This window comes from Myotis yumanensis, unplaced genomic scaffold (assembly GCF_028538775.1).
Source record: "Myotis yumanensis isolate MYYU_CA2020_CCGP unplaced genomic scaffold, mMyoYum1.0.hap1 SCAF_1, whole genome shotgun sequence".
NCBI classification, from domain to species: Eukaryota; Metazoa; Chordata; class Mammalia; order Chiroptera; family Vespertilionidae; genus Myotis; species Myotis yumanensis.
Genome location: NW_027223752.1, coordinates 215589970 through 215614833, shown reverse-complemented (window position 1 = coordinate 215614833; position 24864 = coordinate 215589970). Strand labels below are relative to the sequence as shown.

Below are 24864 nucleotides of genomic sequence, written 5' to 3'. Positions count from 1 at the left end.
AATTGCTTCCTGAATTACTGTTGTTATTAGCACCATGTGTTAGTTCATGTTTGCTTTGAAGTAGATGTCAAGATGAGACTAGGTAGGCAAGGGATTTATGAAGTGGGGAGCCTGTGAAGGAGCATGGAGGAGGGAGCAGAGGGAGTGGGAGAGAAGTTCTGCACCTGTGCAAGTAAGGGGGTGGGGCTGGAGGAGTCTCTGACCGCAGTACAACCACAAGAAAGGTTTGGCCAGGCGATGAGGGGTCCTGGAGCCCAAGTCAACCATTGGAGAAGTGCCCCTCGTGCTCAATCATTGGTTGAGAGCAACTCACGGGACATGTGGTCTTCATGTGAACGTGGTGGTGGGTCCAGGAGGTGGCATCGGGGGTGACAGTCAACTATGCTCCCACAGCAGGAGCTCTGAGTGGCATACCGGGTGTGGCAAAAGTAGGTTTACAGTTATGAACACATGAAACACAGTTTATTCTTGTGCTATTATTTATTAACTAGAGGCCCGGTGCACGAAATTTGTGCATGGTGGGTGGTCCCCTCAGCCTGGCCTGCATCCTCTCCAATCTGGGACCCCTCGGGGGATGTTTGACTGCCTCTCACAATCCGGGACTGCTGGTTCCTAACTGCTCGCCTGCCTGTCTTCCTGATTGCCCCTAACCCCTCTGCCTGCCTGCCTGATTGCCCCTAACAACCTCTGTCTGCCTTCATGATCGCCCCTAACTGCTCCCCTGCTGTCCTGATCACCTCTAACTGCCTCTGCCTCGCCCCGCATGCGGGACCCAGGATTCCCTCCTCTGGCTGGTCACAGGCACCTGGGACCCCGGTCGGCTTCACCTGGGCTGGCTGTAGCTGAAGGGGACCGTGGGTGGGCAGCTTTGCCTAGGCCACAGCTGCAGGTGCTGGCGCCCGGGACCGAGGGGCAGGCAGCTTGTCCCTCTCCTGGACCACAGGCCCAGGTGCAGGCACTGGCACCTGGCACCATGGGGCATGCAGCTTGTCCCTCTCCTGGGCTGCAGGCAAAGGTGCAGCTGTTGGAGCCCAGGACGGGAGGGCGGGCGGCTTGTCCCTTTCCTGGGCCGCAGCCTGGCTGGTCCCCATTCCTCTCTCGTGAGCTCATTTGTGTCTGGCTGGTCCCCATTCCTCTCTTGCGAGCTCATTTGTGCCTGGCTGGTCCCCTTTCCTCTCTCCCCAGTGTTGACTGTCTGAGCCTTTATGGTGTGACGACATGAGGGTGTGATGACCATTTGCGTATTAGCTCTTTATTATATAGGATTATTTTATTATTTTCCAGATGACAGCTATAAGCCCACTTTTGCCCCACCCTGTATTTTGTGGCTGCTGCACACGTCATCTCCATCTCACATGTGAAAAATGGAGTCTGAGCATTTCCTCCAATGCGTTTACCTGGTTAACTAACTACCCGATTGTTACAACCCAGAGAGAGACTGAAATGATTTCACACCGAAAAGTCAGATGTGATATTCAGAGGATGAAAGAAATTCATGACCAACTCATGATCTGATGCTCACCTAATGCCGTGGGGGCTGCTCATTTGATCAACTCATGCCCAACTAACAAACCAAAGATGTTATTTAAAGAGTTTATCTTGATCACAGCTCTTTATGGGCCTTGTTTGTCTTGTAGGTCTAACTTTGGATTTCAAAAGTTTTGCATTTAAGGCAGAGAGTTAAGCACACTGGAAGGTCCATGCAAATCATAGGGCCCCAAATGCCAGTCCACATATATGTTTGGCTCATACAGTGTTTAAAGAAATTATTTTTGGTCAACATTTTAAAATTGGGAGATTACTAGTATATATATTTTTAAATGTTGGTTTCTGGCTTCTCTTGAAAACCAACAGATCTGGAACATTGGGCCTGAATTTCTGCATGACAGTTCTGCTTGGGTAAAAGTGGCTGCGCCTCAGAATGGGGCTTTCCTGTTTGCTTTAGGCTCCATCACCACCACAAAATATGCATATGTCCTTATACTCAGTAAGCTTCACTGATTTATATTCCTGTTTGGTCCTTTGTGCAGAGAATGCTAACTGTCCCCCAATATTACATTCTCCCCTTGTTCTATAGCAATGCTCCAGGTGGACTCATGACTACATTTCCCAGCCTCCCTTGCAGCTAGATGTCATCATGTGACTAAGTTCTGGCCAACAGTATGAGAGTGAAATTGATGTTTGGAACTTCCAGACTGTGCTTTTAAAGTAAAGTAGTGTGGCCTTTCTTACTCCTTTTCTTCTTCTTGACAGCTGGAATGTGGACATGGTGGTGGGAGCTGGAGCAGCCATCTGACATCGCAAGATGGAAGCTATGTAATGAGAATAGCAGAGCATTAAAAAAAAAAAAAAAAGGAGGAGGAAACTGGGTCTCCAACAAGGATCCCCGTACCTCCTCTGGAAAGCTTATGCTCAGGCTGTTACATCAGAGAAATAAACTTCCATTTCTGTTTCTCTTTTTCACATCAGCCTTAACTGTATCTTAATGAACATATCCCTGGTGAGTAGTTTTCCCTTGTAAATGGGACCCATGAAGGAAGCGTCAAATCAAATTGCACCAAGAGCTGAGATGAGGTATAACCCTCTTCAGGGTACAAGCCTCATTGGAAAACCCTGCCCACACCTCACAGGCTCCACTTGTAGGTGGTACCACTTCCCGGCTGTGGATGGGTTTGTTCACATGGCTCCTGAGGGGCCTCTGTTCCCCACAGCTGCGTGTCTCGGGTTCACAGGCCACTGTGCCACATGCTCATCTCCACCTTGTCTTGGAAGGCCATACCTGAGCAGGCGGCCCTCCCACCTTTTCTCGGCAGTCCCCTCAGAGCGGAAGACGAGAAGGAAGTTCTCGGTGGGTACCGTTCTGGCTCCCAAGTGGCCACCACGTCTTCCTGGGCTAAGTGTGGACCTACAGAGGATCCTCACAGTTTCGAAATGAGCAGCCCCCGCTGAGTTTGGTGAGCGTGAAAGACTGGTTCTGGAAATGACTTCTAACAAAAAAAGATGTAACTACCTCCCCAGGGACAGCGCCCCAGATGACAGGTTATTGTGTTCCTTAGAATGATGAATGAAAGTACTGAATGAGGGAGTCACATGCCTGCCAAAGACGGCTGTGCCCGCCAGCAGAGTGAAGGATGAGCCTTAGGGCTGAGAAAGGCTGCAGGGAGAGCATAAGGCTCAAGATGGAAAATCATGAGTCAAATGATACTTTCAAGAAAGTACACATTTTGGACATCATAAACAGAAAAATTAACCAACTTCCAGAAGCAGAAAGAAATCTACTTGAACATGGATCAACATATGTTGGGCTTAATGCTGCTCTCCGGGGCCTAACAGCAGTCTTTTCCCACGCATCTTATATGTGACACAGGCTCGTATCGCTGCTGGTTTACCAATGGTAGCGATCCCATTTTTGACAGCAAACGTATCTTACAAAAGTTTTGTAAGTTCACCAATGAATACAGGTGATTTGCATTGTGAAACCTGTACCGACACACGAGGTGGATTGGCTGGACTTGTTTTTGGTGGTCTGTACCCTGTTTTCTTGGCGATTCCTGTGAATGGTGGCCTAGCAGCCAGGTGTGCCTCCGCCCTGCTACCAGAGAGAGGACACATCTTAACCCACTGGACCAGAATGTCTCAATCTATCTTTAGAAAGATGTTATTTCCCATTTTGCTCCAGGCTGGGTTTTCAGCATACCTTAGTTCTAGGCAATGTAAACTACAGTGGGGCCTTGACTTACGAGTTTAAGAGTTTAATTCGTTCGAGACCCAGCTCGTTAAGGAGCTCGTTAACTCAAATTACTCTGTCAACTCAATGCAAAAAATCGGCTGAGACAGCTGGTATCTCAAAAAACTCGTTAGTGGGGACACCCCTAAGTCAAGGCCCCCCTGTACTTATAAAGGCTTTTCGATGACCTGAACCTGGCCTAAAAATTCAGTGATTGTTAAGCAAATGTGTACACAAAAATAAAACTGTAAGAATAAAAAAAAAAGAAAAAAAGGAAGCACTGATAGAAATTCAGGTAATAATAACGCCAGGCTCTGTGGTATAGTCTTTGACACAGAGTCCTCCAGACTACTTTGGGGGAACAGATGGGGAAAGAAAAGAACTACTGTTTAATAAGCACTTAAACCCTAGCTGGTTTGGTTCAATGGATACAGTGTCGGCCTGTGGATCAAAGGGTCCTAGGTTCGATTCTGCTCAAGGCCACGTACCTTGGTTGCAGGCTCCTTCCCGGCCCAGGGCCCTGGTCCGGGTTCATGCAGGAGGCAACTAATCGATGTGTTTCTCTCACATTGATGTTTCTCTCTGTCTTTCCCCTTTCCTTCCACTTTTCTTAAAAATCAATGGAAAAATATCTTCAGGCAAGGATTTATTTATTTTTTTACACTTATTTTTATTTTATAAATATATTTTTATTGATTTCAGAGAGGAAGGGAGAGGGAGAGAGAGGCAGAAATATCAATGATGAGAGAGAATCATTGATTGGCTGCCTCCTGCAGGCTCCCTACTGGGGACCAAGCCCACAACCCGGGCATGTGCCCTTGACCAGAATTGAACCTGGGACCCTTCAGTCCGCAGGCTGACACTCTATCCATTGAGCCAAACTAGCTAGGGCTCAGGCGAGGATTTAAAAAAAAAAAAAGCACTTAATGCCCCATAAATGTATTGCACATTTTCTCATTGAATCATCTCAGAAGCCCTATGAGGAGGTATTATAACTATTCTTTCTTAAAGCTGAAATGCTAAATAAAGTAACTTGTCAAAGATCACACAGCTTGGAAGCAAAAAGCCAGGATTCTGATGTTCTGGTGATTTATGTTCAGTCCATATCACTCAGCCTCATGGACTCTCTAAGGTTAGCCTAATCAGAAGGTGGAGGCAAGCAAGATCATGGACAAATTGCTGGGGATGGAAGTATCTCGGTGAGGGGGCTAGTGTGTAATAGAGGCAGAAAAGCAAGAAAAGAAAGTGGGAGCCCAGCTGGCATGGCTCAGTGATTGAGAGTCGACCTATGGACCAGGAGGTCATGGTTTGATTCCAGGTCAGGGCACATGCCTGGGTTGTGGGCTCGCTCATCAGTAGGGAGCATGCAGGAGGCAGCTGATCAATGGTTCTTTCTCATCACTGATGTTTCTATCTCTCCCTCCCTCTCCCTTCCTCTCTGAAATCAATTTTAAAAATATTGTGAAAAAAAAAGAAAGTGGGAGACATGAAGAGACTGTATACCTGCATCAATCAGATCATCGTAAGGCCCCACAATTTAAAGATTTCAAAACAAGTGCAACTCTCTGATGCCTGAGGGAGAAGCGATTGTGGAAGAGGCAGGTGGCCGATATGCATGGGGAGAGCTGGCCTGGCAACAAGATGAAATCACTCTGAAAACTAAATGTTACTGCCCTCTTTGCATTGCAGGATACTGCTGAGTAATTGGTTGGTAGGATATGAAGTAGAGAAGAAATTACAGCTTAACAGGCAAGACAGAGGAGTCCATGGTTCTGCTTATTGAAATACGTGTGCTTTTCCCTTCCCTGGAAAATTCTTTTGCCGTGTGTACCCAGGTTACTCTTTGATATGGAAGGCCTCTGTGTCCATTCAGACTGTTCTGCAAGGTCAAAGGGGAAAAATGTTCCCAAAACGCTCCCTGGGGCCCTGAAGGTCATCAAGCATCAGACAAAATCATGCCAACATTCCTTTCGCTATTATCACTTACCTCTGCCTCTTCAGAGAGGCAGTTCATCTTTACATCCATTTAGTGCTAAGATGTTTTCTGACAGCATCGGTGAAAACCCACTCAAAATCAAAGAACAGCCTTTTAGACAGAAGACAAATGTCAGTTCCGTTTGGCACAAAGTGGCTGCTAACACATCTTTTAAGATATTTCTTTCTCTCTCAGCTATGGATGGGTGTCTGACAGCTCCAACTCCTTTAACTCTAAACCAATTTGTAAGACAGATAAAGTCCTCAGCCATGGAGACGTGTCTAAGTTGCAGCTGTTTACACTTCGGTGGTGGTGGTGGTGGTGGTGGTGGTGGTGGTGACAAACTGGGTCCCAGATATATTCCAGCTGCAACAAGAATGATATCCTCTCCTCTGGGTCAGTCGAGCTCTTTCTACAGAATGGGTCTCAGGTGAGTGAATAAAATTCTCCAGACAGGAGCAGAAAAGGATATAAAATAGAAGCATCGGTGAGGCAGATAGAACAATGCCTCCAAGCCTATCTGCAGTTCAACAGAGCCTATGCTTGTGCGGGCGTGGCAGCAGGGTGAGGCTGGAGAGGAGCTCTGCAGAGAGCTCCAGGGGAGGGCAGGGGTCCTGAGCAGGATGGGGACATCTGGTTTTCAGAAGGCTTTTCGAGGATTCCATCGTGCAGAAGCTTTCCAGAGCTAGCATGTGGCTCCATGATGCTGGGGACCCTGTTCCCTTCTATCTTTTATTCTCTGCTATTTTCAATAGGTAGCTTCCTTCCAGTGAGGTCAGATGGTAGCCAGGTAGTGGTCAAAGGTTGCTTCGCTCATCATTCTTTATGAACATTGCTTTGCTAATGAGAACATGGACTCCTGCTAGACTTGGGGTCAAAGAAGGAGACAAAGGAATATGATGAGCTACTAGTGCAGTTGGCAGCTTAAAATTCATCGCATCACCTTGGGGAGGTGAGGGGGTTGGATGGAGGTGGAAGAGGACACAGAAGGGATAAATGATGATGGGAAAAATAAAATTAAAACAATTCCAAAAAATCCATTGCATCACCAAGTTCTCTGAGTTAAGTCTCTTGCCCTCCTGGCTTTGATAAAATCAGAAATGCAGCCCTCAGCTCTCCATTGCTGTGATCTGGTCTGGTTGGGAGGAAGTGAAACTAATTTGGGCAAAGACACGTCCTGTCTGCCTGTCCATGCTTCCTGTGAGGCCCTGAGGTAAAAGCAAGGGGTTACACATATTGGGCTAGAATATTAGGAAAAGAGGAAACAATGTATGAAGTGAGACTTTGGGGTCAAGGATCTATATATATTAAAGCCTAATATGCAAACTGTCCCCGAGAGAGTTTGACTGGGAGACCAATCACTTGCTATGATGTGCGCTGACCATCAGGAGGTGGCGCGGAATGAAGGAAGGCCCCGGCTGGCAGCTGGCAGCTGGCAGCTGGGGAAGGGAGGCCCTGGTTGGTAGCTGGAAGGAAGGCCCTGGCCAGTAGCCAGAAGGCCTCAATAGGCCCTGATTGCCGGACAGGCCTAGGGACCCTACCCATGCATGAATTTTGTGCACCGGGCCTCTAGTAGTTCAATATTTAACAATTTCTTTTTGCTTTAGGAATTGCTCAGTTTTTGTTTTTTTTTTAAGTCAAGTTTCCAAGTAGAAAAGGCAGTATTTGTCAAGCACTACGATTTACTTTGAGTCAATTGGGTTCAGAACATGAAGGCCCTTTTTACGCCCAGAGTAACTAAAAATAATAATAGTAGTAGCATGTTTCTCCACTAATTTGTAGGTTTCTCATTTAATGCTACAGTAACCTTCTGAGATAGTGATTGCTACTCTCTCTTATGGGCAGGGAAAGTGAAGCTCAGAGAGGGTAAGTGGCTTCCCCAAGGACACACAGCTGGTAAAAGGCAGAGTCTAGGGCAGTGATGGCGAACCTTTTGAGCTCGGCATGTCAGCATTTCGAAAAACCCTAACTTAACTCTGGTGCCGTGTCACATATAGAAATTTTTTGATATTTGCAACCATAGTAAAACAAAGACTTATATTTTTGATATTTATTTTATATATTTAAATGCCATTTAACAAAGAAAAATCAACCAAAAAAATGAGTTCGAGTGTCACCTCTGACACGCGTGTCATAGGTTCACCATCATTGGTCTAGGGTTTTCTCTTTCTACCCATACCTGTTGCCATAATTCTCAGGTATGAGCATCACTTCTCCACCTCCATCCATCCCTCTCCACCTCCCCAAGGTGATGCAATGAATTTTAAGCTGCCAACTGCACTAGTAGCTCATCACATTCCTTTGTCTCCTTCTCTGACCCCAAGTTTCTGAAGTTTCTATTCCCAGCAGCCCTCTGGGCTGGGATAAGTCTGCTTTATTGAGCTTCCCACAGGTGCTGTGAGACTCCCCCCAAACTCCAGGTCTTCCTCTCTCCCACTGCATCCCGAGCCACAAGCATGGATTTCTTTATCATCATTTTAGAAGTGACAAAAATTACCAAAGGGAATTTTATTCCCGACATGGAGTTGGCAGCCTTTATTCGTAAGGAGTGCATTCTAGAATGTTCTGTTTTGATGAGAGGGAAACATTCTTAGAAATTGAAGACAAAGAAGAAAAGAGAGGAAGTGAGAGGGAGCCAAAGGGAGGATGTTCGCAGCACACTAGAAATCTTCGCTCTTCTTCTTTTTTTAAATTTTTATTGTTGATACTATTACAGATGCCCTCATTCCTCCCCTCCCCCTTTGCCCACCTCCACCCAGTCCCCTCTGGCCATCACTACACTGTTGTCTGTGTCTATGGGTTATGCATATACAGCATGCTCTTCGGCTAATTCCTTCATCTTCTTTCATCCAGTCCCCTCCTACTTCCTCCCCTCTGACAGCTGTCAGCCATGTATCTACGCTTCTGTTTCTATTTTTTTTTAAAATGCTTTTATTGATTTCAGAAAGAGAGGAAGGGAGAGTGAAAGAGAGATAGAAACATTGATGAGACAGAAATATCAACATCAATTGGCTGCCTCCTGCACACCCACCCCCCACTGGGGATCAAGCCCACAATCCAGGCCTGTGCCCTGACCAGGAATCAAACCAGTGACCTCTTAGTGCATGGGTCAACACTCAACCACTGAGCCACACTGGTGGAGTGCTTCTGTTTCTATTTTGTTCATCAGTTTATTTTGCTCATTAGATTACACAGATAAGTGAAATCATATGGTATTTGTCTTTCTCTGACTGGCTTATTTCACTTAGCATAATACCCTCTAGGTCATTGATGGCGAACCTTTTGAGCTCGGCGTGTCAGCATTTTGAAAAACCCTAACTTAACTCTGGTGCTGTGTCACATATAGAAATTTTTTGATATTTGCAACCATAGTAAAACAAAGACTTATATTTTTGATATTTATTTTATATATTTAAATGCCATTTAACAAAGAAAAATCAATCAAAAAAATGAGTTTGCGTGTCACCTCTGACGCACGTGTCATAGGTTTGTCATCACTGCTCTAGGTCCATCCGTGCTGTGTCAAAGGGTAAGAGATCCTTTTTAGTGCTGCATAGTATTCCATGGTGTAAATATACCACAGCTTTTTTTTATCCACTCCTCTACTGATGGGCACTTGGGCTGTTTCCAAATCTTAGCTATTGTAAATTGTGCTGCTATGAACATAGGGGTATGTATATTCATTCTGACTGGTGTTTCAGGATTCTTAAGATATATTCCCAGAAGTGGGTCAAATGGCAGTTCCATATTTAATTTTTTTGAGGGAACTCCATACTGTTTTCCACAGTGGCTGCACCAGTCTGCATCTTCTATGTTTGGTAGAAATATAAATCTGGTGCAGCCATTATGGAAAACAGTATGAAGGATCCTCAAAAAATTAAAAATAGAACTACTATATGATCCAGCAAACTCACTTTTGGGCCTACATATCTGAAGGAAATGAAATCATTAGCTTGAAAAGGTATCTGTACTCCTATATTCATGCATAATTTTTCCCAGTAGCCAACATATGGAAACAACCTAAGTGTCTGTTGCTAGATGAATAAACTAAATGTTTTTGTACGCAGGTGCACGCATACAGAGAGAAGAGTATTATTCAGCCTTAAAAAGAAGGCCATCATGCCATTTGCAACAATATGGATGAACCTGGAGGACATCGTGTTAAGGGAAATAAGCCAGATAGAAAGACGAATACTGCACGGAATCACTATGTGGAGGAAGTGGGGAGAGACTGGGAAAAGGATATCAATTTGGTAAAACTTTGAGTTAAGCCACAAAAAGAGAACAGGTTTGGAGACCTCTAGTTCTGATGAATCCCAGCCGGGTGAGGCTGCTGCTACCTTTGCTGCCACCTGTCCCCTCCTTCAGCAAAGGTATTATGTGGATGGAGCAGTGTAGACTCAGACCCACTGTGGGAGCCCAGCTCACTGAATATGTATCAAGGGCATTAAGAAGTTCTGCCCAGGGCAGGATGTGATGATACATCATCTGATGGAATATCGTGCAATTTCTAAAAATAACAGATTGATTTGGATTGATGTGGAAAGCTGTCCAAGATCCAGTAAGTGAAAAAAGCAAGTGGGGTAGAATAATGATAGTGTCAAATAAAGAAATGATATTTATGTGTTTCTATATTCATAGAAAACTTCTGGTAGCAGTGGTGACCTATAGGAAATGATACTAGATAAAAATTACTTTTTAATGTACTGTTTAAATTTTTAAAAAATCATAAACATGAATTAGTTCATTTAAAAAATGGCTTAAAAGTGTACAGGCTTTTTGAAACTCCTTTTATGATTTTATCCTGAGGAAATAGGGCTAAACAAATATTTTGTACTAAAATGATCATGACATTTTTGAAAATGGTGTAAGATTGGAAATAGCCTAAATGCCTAGCATTAAGAGAATGATTAAGTAAATAAAGGAGAATGGGCTGTAATGTAATGTGGTTATTAAAAAAATCAGGTTTCTGAAAAGTGTAGCCAGATGGGGGAAATGCTTACAATATGCTAAGTGGAAAAAACCGAATCTATGTAAATTCAGTGTTAACAGAAATGATATTAAAAATGCATAGAAAAAAAAAAAACTTGGAAGAAATATCCTCAAATGACAACAGTGGCTGCCTCTGGTAGTGTGGTTACAGGGAGTATTTTTCTTTCTAGACTCTTATTTTATTACATTCTTTTCCATTTTTCTTCAACATGCATGCATTATTTTGTAATGTGAAAGAAAACGAAAGTAAACCACCGAGAAAACCATGACATGCATTCCTGGCCTGAGTCAGGAGCTGAATTTTCATGTTTAAATTAGTTTCAGAAACACGGAGTGGTTTCTAGGCAACCTGCTTGGGAAATCATGTTCCTGCCCATTGTTCCTGGAGTGTGCGTGAGCCTCTCAAAAAAAATGTAAGCGATGAACCCCTGTGGAAGCAGACTCCTGCTAAGGAAAAACACGCTTTGCCACCCAGCTTTGGCCATGGGGAGCTGAGCTATTGTGACCTCACAACGCTCACTCCTGAGAGTTGTTGTTTGTTTTTTGTTTTGTTCTGTTTGCAAATGAGTAATTGATTTTAATGAAGATTGCTGAAAATAGATAAAGTAGATAGATATTCAAGTATCTGCTTATGGTGTGGGAAACTGGGTGGGGGTGGGGGTGGGTTGGGGGACGAGAGCCCAAAGCAACAACCCCAGGTGGCTGGCTTTGCTGAGAATCCAGGGCTGGGAACGCAGACAGTGGCGAGGCTTTACAAGAAGGATTGCAGCTCAGGATGTGAAAAAGATTGCCTCATCATCATGTGAGCCATTTGCTATCATTACAGATCATCCTGCTGAGCCCAAGGGCTTTTAATCAGGAGGCAACACTGAAAAACAGCATCAGAGCTAAGAAACCCTGGGCCCAGCGTGATGGGCTGTGGGTGGAGGATGGGCTAGGTTACGAATGCCTTTTAGCCTCCAGGGAGCCGTGTTCTGTAGGAAGGGCTTGCAGAAGGTGCAGGAAGTATTGTTCTCGGCCCACTCGTGTGTTTTGTTGACTTTACTACATTTTCCAGCCAGGACCAAAGGCATTCTGCCTGATGAATGGGGTCAGAGCCCAACGCTCACTCCTAGGCCCCCTAGTGGTTCTCTTTCGCAGTTAAAAGAATTGTAAGTGAGGTGTGAACAGCAGGTTCCTGCCCTTGACCTTGACTCCCTCCAGGCCTCATCACAGCTCAAGGGAGAGGCTGCATATCAGGACCTCTGGCCTCTGGAGTGATGAACCCTCTTCCTAATAGAAGGTGGCACTGGAGGCAGGGATTTTTCAAGGGGGAGAGTTAAGAAGAGCTTATTCTGCCTCCAAATATCTGACCCCATGCCCTGCATTCCACTGCTACCCTACTTTAAAGCTACAGACAGGGTAAAGGGAGAGGGGATACCAATATTTACTGACCCCTCCTCATGTGGTTATATATATATATATATATATATATATATATATATATATATATTCAAAGAGAGGGAGAGGTAGAGAGAGATAGAAACATCAATGATGAGAGAATCATTCATTGGCTGCCTCCTGTACTCCCCCTCTTGGGGACTGAGCCCACAACCCAGGCATGTGCCCTGACCAAGAACGGTGACCTCCTGGTTCATAGGTCGATTTTCAACCACTGAGCCACACTGGTTGGGCATATGGTAGCTCTTGAGGGCTTGACACATCTGTTTGTGCTAAATGTTTGCAGTCTGGAGTGATACATGGCACCCGTGAAGCAGATAATATTCTTCTTGTCTTTCCAATGAGGAAACTTAGGTGCAAAGAGGTTTACAAATGCCCAAGATCTCTAACTAATAAATGGCAGCACAGAAACTCCAGCCCCAAATTCCAAAGGATCTGCTCGTTTCTGTCCACCAAGATGCCCCACCCCCAATGCCCACCACCTTGCTGTCCAGCCTGTCAGGTAAGAGCCCTATGATCTCTGTATCCTTTGGGTCAGTCTGCCCTGGAGGCCAACGTCCTCTCATATCTCTGAACCTCTCATCTGGCAGTGAGTCACCCCTTCAGGGCATATTCTTCTTATATTATTTGTTTAAATAGTCTTATATTGTAATTCAACTTTTCTTCGAAGTTCATCTTCAAATAGTTCATAAGCACCTTGAAGGAAGGGACAATGTATTAATCCATAAACTCTCTGCCCAGAATTCAGAAAATATTTGCAGTTAGAGTTCAAATCAGAACTTACCTCCCAGGGCCTGTTGGTACTAGGAAACTAGCAAACAGTTTTAATTTTTGTTTGAAAAATTTATTCTCATAAAAACACACCTAGCCATAGTTGGTTTGACTCAGTGGATAGAGCGTCAGCCTGCGGACTGAAGGGTCCCAGGTTCAATTCCGGTCAAGGGCACATGCCTGGGTTGCGGGATCGATCCCCACTGGAGCCATGCAGGAGGCAGCCGATCAATGATTCTCTTCCATCATTGATGTTTCTATCTCTCTTTCCCTCTCCCTTCTTCTCTGAAACCAACAAAGAAAAATATTTTAAAAAATAAAATAAAATAACCCCACACACCTAATAAGTGACTTTTTCCTTGGATTGGGGGGAAGGGGAAGGCTTGCAACCTAACATAAGTTAAATACAGATTCTATCTCCAGGAGCTTAGAACCTTGAGCACACATGTAGCTTGACTGTTATGACACGGGGTTTGGGCCACAGGGCGAATTCAGGTAGCTCCTTCTGTGCTGACCGGAACCTGTTGGTTCCCAGGCCAAACAGCACAACCTTCTGAAACAAGGTTCTGCTCCAGCAAGCTGGAACCCTAATAGACCCGGGAACAAGTTGCTGGGTTGTTTATCAGGAGCATTTACATCTGGGTTTGCTCATTTTGCTCTTAGGGCTGCCCTCCAGGGAGCCATGCTTGGCGCAGGGACGTGCACGGTACGGTTAAGACCCAAAGCACTCAGCTCCCACCACCCTCTCACAGTGGACAGCAGGGAGTGCGGCTCCTCAGGAGGGGCTGGCCAAGGCTGCCTGGAGAGGTGTGGCATGGGAGGGGGTTGACCGGCAGTCAGGAGACCCCTCAACAGGCTCTGGCCACTACAGTCATGTATTTCGTGAGCATTTATTGGACACCTCTTATGTGCCAGGCACTGGGGATACCAAGAGAAATACAGCAATTGGGAGGTGTTCAGACTGGTTGGGGGACAAATATGTCAACAATTAAACAAAACGATAGGCATTAGAATAGAAGCATGTATGAGAGTACAGAGGAGGAAGTATAGAATTCTGCCCATGGAGGTTCAGAAAAAGTTTCACAGGTTAGGAGACTGCAAATGAGTCTAGAAAGAGGGAAAATTGTTCCCTGGTTGGGCAGGGTAGAACGAATATTTCTGGCTGAGGGAACAACATATGCATGAAGGTGTGAAGGAGTGCGGCAAACCCACCTCGGTATTTATTTTTTTAATTTTATTGATTTCAGAGAGGAAGGGAGAGGGAGAGAGAGCTAGAAAGAGCAATGATGACAGAGAATCATTGATTGGCTGCCTCCTGCACACCCCACACTGGAGATGGGGCCTGTAAAACCTGGGCATGTGCCCTGACCAGGAATTGAACCGTGACCTCCTGTTTCATAGGTCAATGATCGACCACTGGGCCACGCCGGCCCGGGCCCACCTCATTAGCCAAGTGATGTGGCGATGGCAGGAAATGAGTCTTATGGGGGAAGGCAGGGTTGAAAATATGAAGGGATGAGATGCTGTGTTTTAGAGTGTGACTCCATCCTATGGATGGTGAAGGAACATGGGAGGATTTCAAAGGAGGAGGGGGGTGTGGCTCAGTCAGATTTCAAAAGATCTATGTAATGATGTGAAGGAGGTACTAGAAGAGGAAGAGAGTGAAGAAGAGGGACCAGCCCTGGGGTGACCTGGTCACACTACCTGGATGTATGTCAAGGGGAGATAAGAGAGGCTGTGTGGGTTTAAAAGACAGAACTGATGAAGCCTGGTGAAAGATGAGATGTGGTGATGCGGGAGGGCAATCTGGGATAACTCCCCGTTTGGGCATGGGAGATGGGAATGTGGCTCCATTCAACAAACTCAGGAACAAATGGGAGGGGCGGGAGGTCAGTGTGGAGGGGGAGTTCACTTTTGGCCATGTGTCTAAAGTCCCCGTGGGCCGTCCAAGTAGAGCTGTCTGGTGAGTGCTTGGTGTGTGGGAGTCTGCGCTCATGGCAGAGGCTGGTTTCTGATGGCAGAGGCTGGATCAGGCTTCCCTGTCTGTAGACAGTCCGTAAAGATTGTTTTGGGTAGCTAATTAATGACTACAAGGCACTGGGAAAACAGAACGATTTTGCAATGTAAATGTGGATGCTGTCCCGGTAATGGACTGATGGTTGCAGAAAAGCTCCAGCTAAATAACACTAATTTTTTTCCAGCTATAAATAACCCTTCTGCTGCAGTCGGGTTTTCAATGACACCATGAAAAGAAATGCCGCAGGGGAAAGGAGGACTGGGGCACAGGAGGGCACAGCATGCCTGCAGGGTACAAATGTGGGCAAGTTCCAGCCTAAGGGGGCAAGGCAGTGATCTGATCCGGTAGAAAGAGATGAAAGTTTAACATCAGGAGATGATTCCTTAACTACTTGGGCGTCCATAATAAATGATCAGATGTGTAATAAACGGTTGCTGCCACTTTTACAGATACAGTAACAGTTTTAAGGCCTTTTTTTTTTACAGAGAGGAAGGGAGAGGGATAGAAAGCCAGAAACATCCATGGGAAAGAAACATGGATCAGCTGCCTCCTGCACACCCCCTACTGGGGATGTGCCCGCAACCCAGGTGCATGCCCTTGACCGGGATCGAACCTGGGACCCCTGAGTCCGCAGGCCGATGCTCCATCCACTGAGCCAAGCCGGTCAGGGCTGTTTTAAGCTCTTTACGTGTATTACTTCATTCTGTTCTCAGAACAACTTCATGGTAATTCCGTTATTATGCCTCCTTTGACGATGAGTAAATTGAACACAGAGAGTATAAGTGACATACCCAAGGCCACTCAGCTCAAAAGCGGCAGACAGTCTGGGCCCAGCATCCTTATAGAGGTTATTAACAACTGTGCTTTCCTGCTTCTCCATGTAAAAGGTAGGAAATATCGTCCTAGCGGGTTTGGCTCAGTGGATAGAGCGTCAGCCTGTGGACTGAAGGGTCCCACGTTCGATTCCGGCCAAGGGCACATGCCTGGGTTGCGGGCTCGATCCCCAGTGGGAGTTGTGCAAGAGGCAGCCGATCAATGATTCTCTCTCATCATTGATGTTTCTATCTCTCTCTCCTTCTCCCTTTCTCTCTGAAATCAATAAAGAAATATATTTTTAAAAAGTTAGGAAATATCACTCTATACAGCCTCCAATTCCTCATCAGTGCATGGATTCTGTAACAGGCAGGTGACATAATGTATATTAAGGCCTACATTATAGCTGGATATTCTCCCATGATTGATCCTTCAAGGAAGCAGCGTTTAGAGATTTGTCCCAGTCTCTTTGGGGAAAGCTCTGGGAGTTCCTGTCATTGTGTGGCATTGTGTCCGCAGCAGACTACTGAGCAGCATGATCATTCAGCACTTGAGTCCTGTTGATTGGATTCAGCGTAATAATACTGATCCAGGGCTCGAGAGTAAGAGAAGCCTTGGTTCCATCCCAGCTCTGCTACTTAGACGTGCTACTCAAAACTCCCAAGCCTCCTTCCTCATCTGCACATGGGGTAGCTTTTTAGGACTCTAAGGATTACAGTGGCAGAGAGCTCATAGTCCAGGGCAGGAGAGTCAGTAAGCTAACTACGACACAAATAGACATGTGAGCACGAGGGGAGCCCTTTCTAGGGAGAAGGACCCGCGAAGTCTTGCTCTGATGGGGAACTTGGAGTGTGGATTACCCTCAAAGAAGGCCAACAGGATGATCTCATAAATTTATTCAACAATTAGCATTCTCTTAAATATTCAACAGTCAGCATCTCTCTCCTCATACAGTATGTCTATAACTAATAAAGCAAAACTTATGATTTTTAAGGAAAGAATTTTCTCCAAACATTTAAGCGTTGATTGCAAACTTAAATTAAGTTCTTCTGTTCATTTAATTAAAATCATAACATGAACACATTGGATTTTCTTAAATGCATACATCAAACACCTTAAAAAGCTGACAAAACACACACTAATTGTCACAATGATTACAGAAGTTATTATGAAAAATTTATTTTAAAATTGCTACTACCATGGATTTAAGGTTGTTTGTTCATCATACTAATTGTTATCTATATTTTAATTCTTATTTTTACTTTATGCGTTTCTGGGATTATTATTTCTATATCAGTTTATGGTTGCAATAATCATACTGATCATCCATTCTTCCCCCCACCCCCCAAAAGAGTCAGATTAACCAAAGTTGCAGATTCTGAGTTCTCAAGTCATTGCTTCTTGGAGGGGTTACCAGGCCTAGCAATTCAAACCTGCACAGTTAGTCTTTAGATTGAGCCCTTTAAAAAATAATCAAGCCTTATATCTGGTGTTGCAGAATTTTAAAATCCCTTTTAAGTTCAAATAGATACTGAATTTGGAAATCAGAAGCATGTATTCTTTAACATTTTCACAATCTGTATTCCCCCTCCCACATTTCAACCGTTGTTATAATTGATCTGGTCAGTGGGGTAGCTGGCAACTTAGGTGTGCTTTATCGGTAACTATTATAATGATGGAGTCTTCCGGAGCCTTGCTTCTCAAAGTGTGGCCCACGGACCGGCAGCGCCTGCATCAGGTGGGATGAAGAATCTCAGCCCCATCAGATAAGTTGACTCAGGACCTGCATTTTAACAAGGCACCCCCGCTGTGAGATGATTGCACTTTAGTTTAGAGCAGCACTTCTGTAAAGAATTCATCTTCCTGGAGATGAGGGATCAAGCCTGCAGCTAGCACTCCTCTTCAGGACATGCAACTAATATATCAGAACCACCATGGCTTCCTCTTTTCTTATAGTTTGAGACTTTATTTTATATTTTAAAATTTATCTTTATTGTTGAAAGTATGATAGATGTTCCCCTTTTCCCTTCCCCATCGACCGCCTCTAGTCCACCCCCACCCCCTACCCCAGGCCCTCACCGCCCCACTGTCTGTGTCCATGGGTCATGCATATATGCATACAAGGTCTTTGGTTGATTACCTTCCACCCACCCACTCTCCCCTGCCTTCCCTCTGAGATTCCACATTCTGTTCCATGCTTCCATGTCTCTGATCTACTCTGTTTATCAGTTTCTTTTGTTTATTAGATTCCACATATGAGTGAGATCATATGATACTTGTCTCTCTCTGACTGACTTATTTCACTTAGCATGATATTCTCCAGGCCCCTCCATGATGTCTCAAAGGGTAAGAGATCCTTCTTTTTTACAGTTGCATAGTATTCCATTGTGTGAATGTACCAGATCTTTTTTATCCACTCATCTACTGATGGGCACTTGGGCTGTTTCCAGATCTTAGCTATTGTAAAGTGCACTGCTATGAACATAGGGGTGCATACATTCTCTCTGATTGGTGTTTCTGGCTTCTTAGTGAAGCCACAGACAAAAGGTGATAGGTGAAAAGTACAGAAACTTTATTGCAAGCAAATACTACCTCTAAACCTTAATTCTAAATTCTAAGCCTGCAACTCTGCCCCCCTTGGCTCAGAAGGGCAGAGGGGCCACCTGAGAAAGGTGTCCTCTAAGTTCCTAATCCTGAGATTCTGTCCTTGCTGGACGGACAGAGGGGCCCCTAAGAAAGGTGACCACTGCTTTCTTTGTCTTGAGGCATTAAAGAGGCTGGAGACCCCCCTTTTCTGCCGTGGGACCTTAGCCCTGTAATCAGCTCCCAGGACCCCCACGTCCGCACTTTTCCTCATTTGGTCATCTTACCTGTTTAGTTTGGAGTCACTTTTGATTTATCTTATGGTTTCTCCCAGTTGTGCTGGCAGAGATGCCTTATCTTATAGCTTTCCTAGCTGCTCAGGTCAGGGCTACTTTTGGTCTAACTTATGGTCACTTTAATTGCTCAGGCCAGAGATGCCCCTGTCTGTCCTTGGTTATGGCTGTTTTAATTGTTTAGGCCAGAAATGTTTCCATCTGCCTGTGGCATTGCTCTGTCCTCTGTACAAGTCAGATAAGCACCTGGCGTCTTCAAGTCTCCATCTATGGGCTGTCCTCATTCCCTAAACCAGCGGTTCTCAACCTGTGGGTCGCGACCCTTTGGGGGTCGAACGGCCCTTTCACAGGAGTCACCTAAGACCATTGGAAAACACATATATAATTACATATTGTTTTTGTGATTAATCACTATGCTTTAATTATGTTCAATTTGTAACAATGAAAATACATCCTGCATATCAGATATTTACATTACAATTCATAACAGTAGCAAAATTACAGTTATGAAGTAGCAAAGAAAATAACTTTATGGTTGGGGGTCACCACAACATGAGGAACTGTATTAAAGGGTCGCAGCATTAGGAAGGTTGAGAACCACTCTCCTACACCTTCCTAATTAAGCTAGCTCGCTAACCCTTTCATTAGGATATATTCCTAGAAGTGGGATCACTGGGTCAAATGGCAGTTCCATTTTTAGTTTTTTTGAGGAAACTCCACACCGTTTTCCATAATGGCTGTACCAGTCTGCATTCCCACCAACAGTGCAAGAGGGTTCCTTTTTCCCCAGCACTTGTTTGTTGATTTATTGATGATAGCCATTCTGGCAAGTGTGAGGTGGTACCTCATTTAATTTGCATTTCTCTGATGATTAATGACCATGAGCATATTTTTCATGTGAATTTGAGACTTTAACTGCTAAGAACTTTTTGCTACATGGACCAAGAGAAGAGGGCCTGGGGCTGAATGTGAGGAATCCAATATGGGAAGGGGGCAGACGAGGAGGAATTGCCCAGAAAGCTAGGAGAAAACCAGGGGAGCTTGACGGTCATGGAAACCCAGAGCGAAGACCTTTCAAGGACGTCACACTTGTCAGGTCCCCTTACCACCCTGACGAGCACGTGGTGAGCACTCCATGAGTGCTACCCATCGTCCCTGTTGTGACCACTGTCTGTAGCAATTTAAAGACAAAGAGCGGGTGCTTCTGGACAAGCTGGGGAAAGGCAAGAAGCATCATCACCGAGGTTTCCCACAAGAGTCACTTTCCCGGACCCTTGGAGGAAGTATCTATGGTCCTTCTTGGGTGTTGAATGAAAAGGGGATGATTCGGAGAATAAACTCAGAAAAAAAATTAGGTCAGAGGAAGTAGTGTGTTCACTGTCTACACTTCCCTTTGAGGGCAGGGTGAGGTGGCGTGAAGGGAGGGGTTGAGAACACAACTGAGTAAACTTACTTTGAAGAATGAGACAGCTTTCCCACCACTTCGTCTTCTGGACCTTGACCATAGCTCTTCATGAGTTTATTTTATTTTTTTAAAAAACATGAATAAATGGTTTGAAACTATTTTCAAAATCCCCTGCCCTGAAGGAGTAGAGAGATCAAGCTGGGTGAAGATGTTCCTCTGAGACGCTCCTGGGATGCTCTGTTTGGGTCTGGCAGGGTTGTGCTCTGTCAGAGATGAATCTGGCTGAGGGATGAGGAAAGAATAATGTAGGAATATTCTAGAAAGTATATTGACAAACTGACTCTAATAACCTATCTCAGAGATAGGGGAAGAGCTGTTATAATAAGCATTTAGCTATTAGCCAGAAATCCTGAATAAGTGGATGGATCTCTGAAGTATTTGGTATTGGAGCCTGTTACATTTCAAATTGTTTTTGTGTGCCCTCTCTCTTTAGAGCTGGTTACAAACCACAGATTTCACTCATGACGTCATCCTCAGCATCCTGTGCAGGGGCCTGCAGGGAGTTTGCAGAGACACCTGGTGGCTGGAAAGGTGAAGTACCCAGCTTTGTTAGAAAATGAAAGATGGGAATTGTGTCTACAATTTGGTTTATGTTCGTGGTTGAGAATTTCTTTCTTTCTGCCATTTATTTTCGTAGGACTGAAATTGTGTATTTAAAAAAATATTTTTATTCCTTTAGATTATTTCTATAGCCCCCAGCCTTTCTTTCCTAAAGAAACCACCAACCTGGTGACCAGCAACATCTGCTGGGGTCAATATAACCAGGGCCAGGACTAGGGCGAAGCAAGTGCAAGTGTAAGGAAGTGCCAAAATTCTCAGGGATGAATATAGACAGTATGGAATGCACTATTTAAAAAACTCAAAATCCATGCAAAAATGTATGATAAAAAAAAACATCAAAATTGTAAATACAGGACCAGTATTAACTGATTTTCCCCTTTATCTTAGGCTCCAGGATGGCTCCGGGAGGCACTGGAAAGAGCAAATGTAGCCAATGGCCTAGCACCTCACCTGGCTCATTCATGGTCAGTGAATGTGTGTCTACCCTTCTACCCTGCACCCCCACATACACACACACACCTACGATTTCCCTTGTCCTTGCTGTGGCTCTCTCAGTCTCCTCTCCTTTAATTCAAGTGTAAGGAGTCTAGGTCAATGGCAATGATAGGTAAAAAGAGAAATAAAGAATAGAACATTTGAAAGTGGCCTTGAGGGGAAAAATTGGGAATGAACTATTCGGGTTCTCCTGCTTTTCAGGACCCTCCTTTCTCCCAAGCATGCTTACTATTCCCTCAGAGCTCTTTGCTCGGTGGGCCTGAGCCCATGAGACTCAGACACTGAGGACCGGTGGGAATGGGAGATGGAGGAGGGCATTGCTCTGGAGAGAGAGACCCTTTCATTTCTTTCCTGTTTTAACACAGCCCTTCAGTTCCCATTTACCTGGACCAGGGCAGGAGGAGGGGCGGGATACGGGAGGATCTGAGACCAGGGGACATGCCACTTCTTGGGGTGGGGGACATTGGTGGGAGATGTCGGTAGCTGGTATACCCCCGAAAGAGCCTGGGAAGGGTATGCGTTTGTCTGTGTGATGCTATCTCTGAATCTCCCTGTTCCTCTTCATGAGGATCAGCAACCCGGATGTTCAACTTCTGTGAACAGAAGAGGGTCCTCACGAGCTTCCTCCCTGAGTCTACAGGCTTGTCCTTCACCTAACTCATGCGTTGTCAATCAAACATCAGGGAAATGTTGTGCAATTGTAGTCACACACGCTGCTGTGAAAGAGGAAGTAAAGCCAGTGGGGTGAGAACAGATGGGGTGAGGAGGGATCAGAAACTCAAGAACAAAGGAAAAGTTCAGAACAGCTTTAAGAAGCACGTGGCTTAAGAAAGAGGCCAAAAGGATCTCATGGATGGGGGCTCCTCAGCACATGGTGAAGAAAGAACCCAGAAATAAGAGGAAGCCGGGAGGTACTCGCTTGTGCAACTGTGTACACTTTCACATATATTCCCTTGGGGGGTTCCAGGGAGAGTAGTGTGTGCCCTCTGACAAGGCACAGACACCAGAGCCTGCCACAGTCCCCGGATCACTCACCTGCACACATCGGATACCCCGTATCATGTATCAGCTGTTCTTCTGCCCCAGAAAACAGCATATCCCTTATCACCGGCTCATGACTCCTCATGAACTTGGCTCTTCTGTTGGCAACGGGTGAGTCTCTTTTTACGGATGGAGGTTTTGCTGGCCACTGGAGCCCATGTGGTTCAGTTGAGAGCCTGCTATATGCCGAGTACGTGCTTGGCACTTTAAGTTTTCTCTTTATTCCTCATACTACCCTTAATTGAAACGTGAAGAAATCTTGTGATTGCTCTAGCTCATATAACTACTGAGTGGTGGTTCTAGGACTTGAACCTGGAGCTCGGGACAACTGCTGAGTCTCTATGTTCTTTCTGTTGCATTGGGTCAGCAGAGACATGGAGAGATGCCTCCATGCCTTCCTTCTGCAGCCATGGCAGGTGCTGCTAATAGATCTTGGTGCTTGTTCCCCGTAGAGCTAGGGCTGTGAATACAGCACAGGCTGCATATAGAGAAGTAGAAATTATGATCGATGTTCTCAAGGAGTTTTGCTGTGACATAGGTGAAAATAGATACAGCAGTAGATTAGCAAGATAAGGCTATAAAACCACCCCAGACGTGAGTGCTAAAAAGAACCCGGTAAGCTTATAAATCAGAGGAAGTCTATCTACCTTCTTTTGCCTGAAAGCTGGCCTTTCCCCACTTTTTGATTCTTTAGACTCCCCCCCCCACCCCCATTCTAGATATTACTCATTTATTCAACCAATAAATATCTTCTCTGTATCTGAGAGTACATCATGGAACAAGGCCAAGTTCCCATTCTCACGGAACTGAATTTCCATAGGGAGACTAGACACTAAGTAAGTAAGGGCACTCGCGTGCATATACATCAGCTGGCCCTAAGTGTGATGAGAAGGTGCAGCAGGGAAGGTGGACAGAGGGAGTGAGGTGTTATTTTATGTAGGGTCAACAAGAAAGATGGCATTTGAGCTGAACCAAGAAGGAAGAGAGAGGGGGAGCCACCAGGATATGGCCAAGAGCACCCTGGCAGAGGGAACAGAAAGAGCAAAGGCCCTGAGCAGAAGTGGTTAGTGTGTTTGTGGAATTCAAGGAGGCCAGTGTGGCTGGGGTGCAGTAAACCAGAGGAGAGTGTTAGAGCCAGAATGTCCGGGGCCTTGTAGCTGTGGGTAGGATTTGGGTTTTACTCTGAGGAACCTGGTATGGGCTCCTGGGAGCCTACACTTATTTAGTTCTCAAAACAACCCTCAGAGGCATTCACTGTTATAATTGTCCCCATTTTATAGATAACGAAACTGAAGCACAGAAAGGTTAAGTCATCTGCCCAAAGTTCCACAGCCAATAAGTGGCAAGTGGGCTTGAATAAAAGCAGTTTGACGCCAAAGTTTACACTTTAAACTCAATATTATACTGGTTTTCTTGGTAAAAACAGAGAAAGAAAGAAAGTTCTGCCTTAATGGGTAATCCTTTGGGCATGACTTGGCATCCAGATACCAGCCCTTATCCCAAACTCAGGTGCATGGTGAAAGAATCGGGGGACTATTCCTTCAAAGAAACTTTAACCTTTTAATTTCAAGGCACATGCCCAGCAGGAATCCAGCAAATTTAGAAAACAGTGGTGAAGAGGTGCTCAGGCCTGGAGGCCGGAGATTTCAGTGAGCTGGAAGCAGTGGGAGCAGGTGTCCCAGCTCTGAGCACCGAGGACAGCTCTCCTCTGCCAAGAGCTCAGGCTCCTATGGGGGGAGGCTGAGGGTCTCCGACTTGGCTCTGGATGGAATCAGAATCCTTTCCCATCTATGAGCTCTCTGGGCCTCAGTTTTTCCATCTGTATAATGAGGGAACTCAACTGCATGCTCTCCAAGAGCTCTTTATGGGTTAAACATAGTCTGATTCTAGATTTAATGAAACGGAGAAAATATTCATACCATCTTTTTTTTGGGGGGGGGGGTCCTTTAAAAAACATTATGTTTGAGTCTTGCAATTTTTGTTAAAAAAAAATACAGGTAGCAGAATGAAGGTATTTATCCTCTTCACCCCTTTGTCCTCACCCTTTCCCCTCTGCTACTGGGAGAGGGCCTTTTAGCAGAAGAATTCACCAGGATTTTTTTGTGGGGCATGGGATCTCTCCAAGGGACTGGAGTACAGCCTCCTAGAGTGGATCCAGGGGTGCTCCAGGAGGCATGACCCCAATGGGCCAAGGGTTCTCAGCAGCTTCAACCCAAAAGGGTTGAGCAGGAACCCTGAGGGGAGGGGAGACGATGGGAGACCATTCAAGGTAGACCATGTATGAGCCACAATCCAATCCCAGGAGAGCAGGAAGAAACATCCTCAGCACTTCTATGTGCTCATGATAGAGCAAGACAGGGATCCACTCATGGTCTGTGCCCTTCCAGATCTCAAAGACACGACAACACAGCCCATGGGCATTTTCGAAAGACGGCTGCTGCATAACACCTGTGTACCTCTGCCTGGTTGGATTCTCCTCAGTGACCTTTCTTTTCCTGCATTGTGCTTTTTTTATACTTTTGAATATTCCTGCATGAGGCATGCATTGCTTATGTAATAAAAACTGTGTTTAAAAATATTAAGAACTTATGAAATGTCTCTAATACTGTAATCTCACATTTGGCAATAGACGAGTGCCTATGAGTCCACAGGGGAGGATTTGGCTCCCTGCAAGTCTGAAACGGCTGGGCT

General features: G+C 45.2%; 1 long non-coding RNA gene and 1 pseudogene across 1 annotated transcript; both read left to right on the top strand.

Annotated features, from left to right (window-relative positions):
• Positions 1–3173: 3173 nt before the first annotated feature.
• LOC138995933 (transmembrane protein 126A pseudogene) lies at positions 3174–3748 on the top strand (annotated as a pseudogene).
• Positions 3749–12522: 8774 nt separating this feature from the next.
• Positions 12523–24636, top strand: LOC138996587 (uncharacterized). Its single transcript, XR_011468836.1, has 4 exons — positions 12523–12636; positions 20510–20607; positions 21025–21101; positions 24561–24636. It is a non-coding gene; the product is annotated as an uncharacterized lncRNA (long non-coding RNA).
• Positions 24637–24864: the final 228 nt, after the last annotated feature.